Source organism: Mesocricetus auratus, unplaced genomic scaffold, assembly GCF_017639785.1.
Source record: "Mesocricetus auratus isolate SY011 unplaced genomic scaffold, BCM_Maur_2.0 Super-Scaffold_100007, whole genome shotgun sequence".
Lineage (NCBI taxonomy): Eukaryota > Metazoa > Chordata > Mammalia > Rodentia > Cricetidae > Mesocricetus > Mesocricetus auratus.
The window spans coordinates 84,315,438-84,324,044 of NW_024429191.1; positions in this window are offsets into that span (position 1 = coordinate 84,315,438).

Here is an 8,607-nt window from a genome sequence, read left to right on the forward strand (position 1 = left end):
CGCCTTGCTATCTTTCTTTTCTCCGAAGGGAAACCAGCCGGTCTCCAAAGGGGCCAGACTGGGCAACAGTTGCTGGGTGGCTCTCCCATAGGGTCATGTTGCAAGGAGGCTGTCAGGCACCAGGCCACCTCTGCTCATTTCTCCAAAAAGGCAGGCACAGGAGGCACTCATGTGATACATAGCTATATATGCAGGCAGACACCCAAATACATAACATGAATTTAAAACCAGTAAAACAAGCCAGGCGATGGTGGTACATGCCTTTAGTCCCAGCACTAGGGAGGTAGAGGGAGGTGGATGGAGGTGGATCTCTGTGAGTTCAAGGCCAGCCTGGTCTACAAAGCTACACAGAGAAACCCTGTCTCGAAAACAACAACAACAACAACAAACAAAAAACAATAAAACATCAAATATATTAAAATAAATAAACACAAGTGGCATATAGAGAAAGGGCTTCTCCCTAACTTACTCCAGCCCCATTTGGGGGACTAACCAGTACTGCTATAAGGAAATGAATAGCACAATATCCTCTCAGTATTATTTATTTTTTAGTTGCCATTCAATATGAGTACACAGTAAGCATGAGCATATAACTGGGATACAGGATAACTTACTTTAAATTTGTTTACATTTAAGTGTTTGTGTGCATACATCTACGTGCCTTGACATGTCTGGAGGTCAGAAAATAACTTCTGAGAGTCAGTTTTCTCTTTCCACTCTGTGAGTCCCAGGGATTCCACAGGTTTGTGCCCAAGTCCCTGCATATCGGGGCATCTTGTTGGCCCCAGGATACCTTAGGCAATCTTTGTTTTTTCTTTTATAAACTATGCATGACACTTTATTCGGTCATTTTGTTTACAATTAAAACTCTGGGAATTCAAATTTAACATCCTTCCCCAGGACCTTCCTATACCCACCAGAAAAGGTTTCAGTCGTGTGGGCTTTGTTGTTTGTCTGTACTCTGTCTAAAGGGCTGCCATCCCGTTTTCTCCTTAGCCTCTTACCCACAAGTCCTCAAGGATGGCACAGGCACCTCAGTTCGTCAGGGTGGGATTTTTGGGGCTCTTCTGCTTATGTTTTGTACAGGCTTTTGGAGTTGGCTTAGGCAGAACCCTCCTGTGAGCAATGCCGACTATGTGTAGCTCACTCAACTCTTTGTTCAATTCGCAAACTAGCCAGGCTTGGATTTTCTGGAAAGATTTCATCTGGGGAACCAGTGCTGAACTTGATAGCATTCTGACCACCTCCAGCTTCAATCTCCTTGGCTGCGGTGATACTGAGTCCAGCCTGAGGGATGCTTGACTCCAATATGCAGCCTCACCAACCTGGGCTTCACAATCAGCCCAACTCTCATGAGAACTGCTCATATCTGGGTGGCCTAGTCAATCTTTCTATTAGGTCTTTTGCCAATTCATCAAGAACGTAATATATACACATTACAGGCCTTGAAGGCACAAGGCATGTTGAATGAAATGGCTTACACTTTACACTTGGAGAGTTTGGTCTCCAAGGAAACTTTACTTAGACATAGGGACTCCCCCAAAGTATAGGAAATGGATCTGTGATGCAAATCCAGCAGGTCTTCTAGCCCACTGAAGCCAAACTGTTTTCTAGGGGTTTGTTTTGGGTTCTTGATGCAAGGTCTCACTATGTAGTCCCAGCTGGTCTAAGGCTAGATACAAACACCAGACTGGCCTCTGACGTGGGACAATCCTTCTGCTTCTGCCTCCCAAGAACTGGAATTACAGGTTTGAAGTGCTTTTTGAATCATGCCAATCAGGGATATAATGGCTAATACTGGCCAGTAGTTTTCATATGAATGCCCCTTATTATAATAGCAGAGAGCACTTCTCAATGTTTACTGTAATTTGTGTCTCCTTTCATGGCTGGTCTGGTATAGTCTGGCCATTTCCCATTAAGAGACTGGTTTGATTCCCTACCAGTTTATAGGAGTCTAGTGTATGCTAGTGAAATGGGTCCTTTCTGTATTCAGAATTGAAAATATATTCCCCCAGATTGTTTTCTGACTTCACTTACAATGATTTCTACCATAAAAAATTATATTTGAATATAATCATCATGTATCCATTCTTATTTCATGGATTCTGGTGTTAGTTACACACTTGTATGAAATTTCCATTTATTAAATAGTAAAATATTCCCTGACAATTTTTTATTTTTTGGTTTTTTTTCGAGACAGGGTTTCTCTGTGGCTTTGGAGGCCGTCCTGGAACTAGCTCTTGTAGACCAGGCTGGCCTCGAACTCACAGAGATCCGCCTGCCTCTGCCTCCCAAGTGCTGGGATTAAAGGCGTGCGCCACCAACGCCCGGCTTCCCCTGACAAATTTTTAAGTGCTTTTATAGGTTTCCTTTTCTTTTCTCTCTTCTGACATTCAATTCATTTGGAATTCATGTCAAAGATAAGAATTTGAGTTTTCCCCCAGATAGTTACTCAGTTGTCCGTACACTACTCTCAAATTATCAATATTTTCCAGTAACTTATCATCTGTTAAATTCCACTGTCAACTTTCAAATGATATTTCTTTACAAAAACAAAAGATACTGAGTGTAGTCATTCTACTTCACTCCCTTCCATACTGCATTAATGAGCCGATGCCAAGAACATTTTGACTGTAAGAAAAGCCAACTGTACAGTTCTGGCTAAAGTCTATTCTTGTGTTTTCCTTTGATGGATTTAAAAGCTACAATTATAGGACCAGCGAGATGGCTCAGCTGATAAAGGTGCCGGCTGCCAAACCTTAGGACCCGAGTTAGAATCCTAAGGCCCACATGGTGGAAAGAGAGAACCCACTCCTGTGAGTTATACTCTGACCTCCACACAGGCACAGTAGCATGCACCCTGCAAATACAGAAATGCAATAAAAAGCATTCAAGCTATAGTTATGAAGAATATGTCAGGGCTGGAGAGATGGCTCAGCTGTTAAGAGCACTGGCTGCTCCTGCAGAGGACCTGGGTTCAGTTCCCAGCACCCAAATGGCATGGTTCATGACCATCCACAGCTCTAGTTCCAGGGACCTAACTTCCTCCATCATTAGATATGCACATAGTGCACATACATACATGTAGACAAAACACTCATCCAAATAAAATAAATAAATCTAAAAACAACTTTTTAAAGAATTTGTCAAAACACGGGAGGAAATACTTCCAATGAAGTTTGCCAAGTGAAATAGGAAGGATCTGAACTTCACACTAACCAAATCTATGACTGCACTGGGCAAACTCGCACAGAGGAGAGTCACACAGCCATACCCCAGAAGGCAGGGTGATTTTTCTGGAATGTGAGATGACTGATTCCTCCCACCTTCCCCCCTCCCCAACTTCTCTGTGAAGTGGTGACATCAGCATAATTTTCAAATTTTTGCCTTTTAATAACGGCATTTTGCTCATGTGTGTTTTTCTTTTCTGCCTCAGGAGACTTTATGAAAATGATAGTTGAGAAATAAAAGCTTGTAAACCCACAAATATGGGGGGGGACACACACACAAAGAAAAAGATCTCATGCTTGGAAAATTCTGGAATGTTTTGGGAGGGAACAAGCAGTGGAGGGATAGCAACAGACACCACAGAGATGTGAAAGGAAAGACCAGAAACCCTAGGCGGGGTTGTGATTAAAGTGAAGTATGTCACTTGTGGACAGGACAGGAGACTCCTCTTCTGGGAGACAAGGCTGACTCACTGTGTGTACCCTGGGGCTGAGACACCTAAAAATGTTCTTGCCTCTTTTATCCCAAGGGAACAAGGGTCACTCTGTTTAACATCTCTGGCTTCTACTGTGGAGGCTGCCGGAGACTTGGTAACTGAGAAGGCATGTGAATGGCTGGAATAAAAGACAGAGCAGGCTGGAGGAGGGTCGCTGCCAGTCAAGAAACCCTTCGGAGCACCCAAGGACAGCTGCAGGAGACCCTCAGGTAGGCATGGGTTAAATTCTCCCGTCCCAATATTGCAAAAAACAAAAAGCTTTTAGCTGGAGCAGTGATGGTCCACTGTGTAGACAAGATGTGGTGAGACTCCCAGACCCAGTAGGCACCTACCTGGACAGCTGCTTCTTCTAAAAACTGATGACGGTGCCTCCTTAGTCCCCACTCACTAACTCCATGTTTCCTTAGTTCTGCAGCCCTATGGTAAGTGCTCACCCGGTGTCCTTCCCCCACCCCATCTGGCTCCTACATGTGAAGTCCTGCTGCTATAGAAAAGGAGCTCCAGGCCAGGCGGTGGCCGTAGTGGTGGCAGCAGCGGTGCACGTCTTTAATCCCAGTACTCAGGAGACAGAGGCAGGCGGATCTCTGAGTTTGAGGCCAGCCTAGTCTACAGAATGAGCTCCAGGACAGTTTCACAGAGAAACCCTGTCTTAGGAGAAAGCAGGAGGAGAGGGAGCAGGAAAGGGGGGAGGGAACGGAAGGGAGTGGGAGAAAAAAATGAGGAAGGAATGAAGGAAAGAAAGAAGGAAAAGGGAAAAGAGAAAAAGGAGTTCCAGTGCCCTTAGCCTGCTTGAATAAACTAAAGCGCTTCCCAAAATACAGGGCTGTGGGCCCTCCCACCATCCCGCCTCATCTTCGGGGGTTCTTCTCCAATCCAGGTTTGGTTTGGCTTTTCGAGACCAGTTTTGCTTAGTCTAGTCTGGCCTTGGACTTGTAATGTAGCTGAGGGTAACCCCAAATTTCTGATCCTCCTGTCTCTGCTTCTCAAGTCCTGGAATTACTGGTGTGCGCCACCACACCCAGTGAATGCCGTGGTGAGGACTGACCCGTCTACCCACTAAACCCAATCCCCAGGCCCCAACTTCATTCGTTTCATTCTAGTTATGGAGAGCTGGCCACTAGTTTACAATGTTCTTGCTATTTGTGGTACTGGGACATGAACCCTAGGACTCACATGCAGTAGGAAAATGCTCTGCTACTGAACTACATTCCTAGACCTCTTTTGTTTTTTTATATTATTTTATTGGTTGGTTGATTGTTTTTTAAATCTTTTGTTACATTTATTTATGTATTTTTCTTGTATTTATAGGTTTGTTATATATTTATTCGAATCTGGGAAGAGTGTGTATGTGCCATGGTGTAAATGCGGAGGTCAGGAGACAACTTCAGGAAATTGGTTCTCTCCTTCCACCATGTGGGTCCTGGAGCTCAAATTCCGGTCACCGGCCTGGCAGCAAGCAATTTTACCCACTGAGCCATCTCACTTGCCCTTATTTACCGTTTTGGGGGCCAGGGTCTCACCATGGAGCTTAAACTGGTTGGAGCTCGATATGTAGCTTAGAATGACTTCAAGCATGTGATCCTCCTGCCTCAGCCCCCCAAATGCTAAGATTATAGGTATGTGCCACCACATCTGGTCAAAACATTCGTGTTGTCTTTGCATCCTTGAATTTTCACACACCCCACATTTCAGCCTATCAGCAGATCCTGTGACGCCTCCAATCCACCGCCTATCACTCCAGCTACCACCGTCTGCCTAAGCCACCAATCTCTCCTTAGACACTAGAGTCTCCTCCTAAGCGGTCTCCCAGCTTCCACCTCCTGTCCTCTTCAGGTAGCCGTCACTCCAGCTCCCCAAGAATTCCTTTAAAGGCATAGTCCACATCCTTCCCCATTAAGAGCCAGTGGCTTCCTGTGTAATGTGGGGTAAAGACCCAGTCCGTGCTACCACATAGAAGGTGCTCTGATTTTAATTCCTGCAACTTTCCCCTCTTCAGTCACTCTGTTCCAACCCCATCCTTCCTTTTATTCATCATCCTGTCCACGCATGCACATTTCCATCCTCAGGACCTTTGCATTTACTCTTCCCTTTACTCTTGGCCTCCCCTACCCCCACCTCCTCCAAATATTCGTTCAAAAGTCCCTTTGGCCGCAGAAGTTTCCCTGTCCACCTCATGTAATAACTCACACTTCCCCTGTACCCAGAATTCGTATTTGCTTTCCCAGCTTTGCTTTCTCTACTTCGCGTTTATCACTGTCTCGAATGCCATACTGTTTTATATTTGTAACTAGATTGCCAGTTGTCCCTCCCAGTGGAACATAATTGCCATGAGGACATTGATGTCTACGTTTTGTTTACATAGCCCAGCATCTTGAATAGGGGACTTGGCACATAGTAGGCATTCAATAAATATTTATTAAATCGAAAAATGAATGGACTCTTGCCCTAGATCTTTCCCTGATTACCTGTGCCCTAGCTAGCCTGTGATCGATAATGGTTGCTAAGCACCTGCCAAAGGTCAGAGTTGCAAATGGAAATGTGTTCCTCTGTGCTCTCCACCCCACTGGCACGCAGGGACCTAGGAAAAGCAGAGAATTGTGATGGATATCTCTCACAGGGGAGGACCATGGGATTAAGTACTAGGAATAGGAGGAAGGATGTCTCCGCCCGCCCGTCTGCTCAGAGGCTGAGCTCTGCCTGGCTCAGTGCCTGCTCCCAGAAACAGGAAGTGTCCAGAAGGGAAGTGACTGCAGACATAGAGAGGGATAAAATGCCCTGTGCCTGAGACAGAACACTTGAAGCTAGTCATTCTGGAGCCTTCCAAGAGTCCATTCCTGGGGGATGAGTAAAATCCGCCCCATGGTGCCTTCATGACTCATTTTGGATGGCAGGCAAACTGCAGCTTCAAGTCAGGACAAGCAGGTGCTTCCTCCTCTGGGATTCCCAGCTGGGCTGACTGGATGCTGAATGGGGGGGGGGGGGTACCACTGACACACATCTGTGCCAGCATCTCCCAGAGTGGAAAGTGTACCCCCTGACAGGCCAGTAGGTACTGGTGTTGCACAGACCACAGCTTCTAGAAACAGTTATGCAAAAAAGTACACATGAGATTAAAATCTAAGGACAGCCAAAGGCAGATAGATAGCTCTGAGGTAAGTCACCTCACCAATGCTGTCTTCCTTAAGGCCAGAGATAAACAAACCTACAAAGCCATTGCCTAGCGGTCCCTTTAAAACCTATTTTCTCTTTGTTCAGCTATGTGTTTTGAGGCGGGCTCTTACTATGTAGCACGAGCTATTATGGAACATGGATCTCCTTGCCTCCGCCTCTGAAGTGTTGGGGTCACCAGGCATATGGCACCATATTGTTCTGGTATCTTTGTTTCGTTACCCGTCAGTCTGATAAGACACCTGGATAAAAGGGGCTTAGGAGAGAAAGGGTCCGTTTTAGCTCACAGTTCCAGGTCTCTGTAGTCAGGGGAGACTGGTGAATGCAGGCACACCTATTCTCAGCCTCCTTTCTCCTCTACAGAGTTCAGGGTCCCCTGGCTAGGGAATGGTCCCATTCACGGTGGGTACAGCTTCTCCTCTCAACATAATCAGCGGCTGGAGAAATGGCTCAGCCACTAAGAGCATGAGTTCCTCTTGAAGAGGACCTGGATTCAGTTCCTAGCACCCATAAGTGGCTCTCTCTACTCCAGCCCCAGGGCGTCTGCTGTAGCTCTGCTTGTTGGCGGAAGGGCAGTAAGGTCACCAAACACACAGCAGGAAGGCCGTGATGAAAAATAATTGGCCATTTAAGGACAGAGCTACAAACACAGTGCGCAGGTGGGAAGAGGCAGAGACACCAATTCATTTCCAGAACAGCAGAAAAAAGCACCCATGTAACCACAGTGATCTACCTACGGGCCAGCCCTGGGCTTCATGTTTATGATGAAGCCCAGTGGACAGCTCAAAGCTGAGGAGGTTATTATGAGCATTTAAATCATGATAATAAAAGCTCAGTTGTTTTTAATCCCTCCCTGAAAACCAAAGCAGGTCATCTTTAAGCCCGCCCTTTGATAAGAGTTTAAAGATAGCTGGGGATGTCATTCCCACATGTGGCTTCTAACTTGCTTATTCACTGGGCAGAGCTCAGACGTTAAGGATTTCAAAGGATTTCTCAGCCTGATTCTTTTTTGTTTCGTTTTATTTTGGTTTTGCCTTGAATATCTTTCCAGTGGTCAGTTTATCTGTCTCTACATATTCAGTGTGCTTCCTACCAGGCAATTAGGGTTTCCCATGTGGTGGAAGTACCCCAAAGATGGGTGTGACCATAGGGACCCCTATAACCAAAGCAGGCTCTTTATCCTCCAGATGTTGCAGAGCAAGCCTGTCATAATCAGCTTTACTTCTTCAGCCTCAGCACAAACTGATCCATCTTATAGACACAGAACCCCACTTCTGGGTGTTAGCCTCCAGAAATACCCTGGCTGTGCCCCTGGGGGGGGCACCTACCAGAGTGCATCACTCCTGTGCTCATGGCAAGCCGTGTCCTGGCTCTGTATGCAGCCACAAAAGGTCCCTTTAAGAGACAAGCTCCGCCTACTTCCTCTCTCTCTCTCTTTCACTGTTCCTCTGAAGAGGCTGGCTGGTCTTTACCTCTCTCTTTCTCTCCTGTCTCTCTCTTTCTCCCTCTCTGTCTCCCTCTCCCCTCTCTCCTCTCCCTTCCCGCAATAAAGCTTCCCATGTAAGTCTTGTCTGCATCTCGTGTTTGTTCCTCACCCGACATAGGACCTGCCAAGGTTCCCCTGGAACCACATATCATCGTAACACTGGGGACCTGGGGAAATTGCTCACTTGGTAGAGTGCTTGTCCAGCATGCGTGAGGCCCTGGGTTAAAAT